Consider the following 2,046-nt stretch of genomic DNA (forward strand, 5'->3'; position numbering starts at 1 on the left):
ATATACTCTTTTTACTACGGAAAGTAGTATTCTATATAAGACTACTAGAAAAAGCACCCCGAAAAAGCGCTAAAAAGGGACGATAAAAGTACTCTAAACACTTAACTATCGCTTAACTCGACTATAGGCGAAGAAATCGCCTTAACATCGATATCGCCTATATCTAATAAACTAAATATTTAGATTTTAGATAGCGGTGCTATAAGTTATATTTATACGTTTAAAAGTCTATTTATAGACTTAAGACCGTACGAAAAGACTATATACTAGGGAAATATAAGCTCTATATCTATAAAATAGATAGGAGCTATTAAAATTACTTTTAATAGATATAAAAGAACTATTATACTAAACAACGTCCTTTATATTCTAGAGATCGGCTTAAATCTCCTAAGCCTAGGTTAACTAGCCTAAAAAGGAGTAAATATCGATATAAAGGCTAAGATATATAATTTAAGCCTAAAATCGATAGATATTACTACTAGTTCCTACGAGAATAATCTTATATTCTTTAATACTACTATTAAAGAGGAATATACCCTTATATCTAGGGATATAAAAGATTTATAGTATTCTAGAATAGTATACCTAGGAGATAGAGCCTTAGGAGCTTTATCTACTAAGATAGAAGGCTACTAACTAGCTAAAAACGCTAAAAATCACGAAAATTATAATATATACGTAAAAGCTAAGGCTATAGCTAAAATTAGCTATAAAATAATACCTAGAGCTATAAACTACCTTAAAAAGGTTTATACGGATATCTATAAACCTATAGCGCTAGAAACCTACGATAAAAAACGCTATTTCATCTCTTTTATCGACGATAAAACTCGATACGCTAAAATATTCCTTATAAGGAACCGAGATAAAGCCTTTACTATATTTAATAACTAGCTAAATATATAAGAAAAATAAGGGAATACTCTATTAAAGCGTTTATACTTAGATAACGCTAAAGAGTATAAATTAGGCGAATTTTAAGAGCTTTTTAATACTAAAGGTATTTTAAGTACCTATACGGCACCCTATACTCTAGAATAAAACGGTATAGCTAAACGATTTAATAGTACTCTAGTATCTAAGATACGAGCCCTTTTATATATAGCTACTTTACCTAACTATTACTAGGGAGAAGTAGAGCTAGCGGCGACCTATATCTATAATAGAATACCTTATATAGCGCTAGAAGGCTTTATAACTTCCTATAAAGCTAAAACCGGTATAAAACCGAATATATTTTATATTAAAATATAGAGTTCTATTACCTATAAAAAGGAGCTAAAAGAACTACTTAAAAAACTCGATTCTAGGACTATAAAGTACCTATTAGTCGATTATAATAAAGAAGTAAACTAGTATAAATTAATTATATACGGTAAAAGAAACCCTATATAGGTAAGAAATATCTATATATTCGAAGGAGTATTCTTAAAAGACGAAAAAGGCCTATAAAGTAAACTTACTATAGGCTAACTAGCCGATAACTCTATACTTAGAGAGGACGAAAAGGAATTACTACCTATTTAGGAGTCTAATCTAGGTTAACTAGTTAATACTCCTACTTTACTAGAAGACCCTAAAATATTAGGCTAACTAACCTAGGATTAAGATATCGTATAGTATAACGTATTTTACTAATAACTCTAGAAAAGCGTAAAGGAAGACGGCCTAGTACTATTTAGTACTATAGAGCCCTTATATCCTAAAGTCCTAGAGACTAAAGAGGCTCTAAAATAGTAAGAAGCTCTTAAAAACGAGATTAAAAGCCTTAAAGACCTTAAAGTCTAGAATTTAGTACTAAAAATACTAGAAATAAAGATTATAAAGGGTCGTTAGGTCCTTAAAATAAAACCTTCTATATCTAGCGATCCTACGCCTATTTATAAGGCTAGATAGGTTACTAAAGGTTTCTAATAACAATACGGTATTAACTTTAACGAAACCTTTACTAATATAATAAAATCGATAACTTAGCGCCTTATAATCGCTCTAGTAGCCTACTTAGACTAGGAGATTATATAATAGAATATAAAACTTACTTAT

Source organism: Exophiala aquamarina, assembly GCF_000709125.1.
Source record: "Exophiala aquamarina CBS 119918 chromosome Unknown aczIA-supercont1.6, whole genome shotgun sequence".
NCBI lineage: Eukaryota > Fungi > Ascomycota > Eurotiomycetes > Chaetothyriales > Herpotrichiellaceae > Exophiala > Exophiala aquamarina.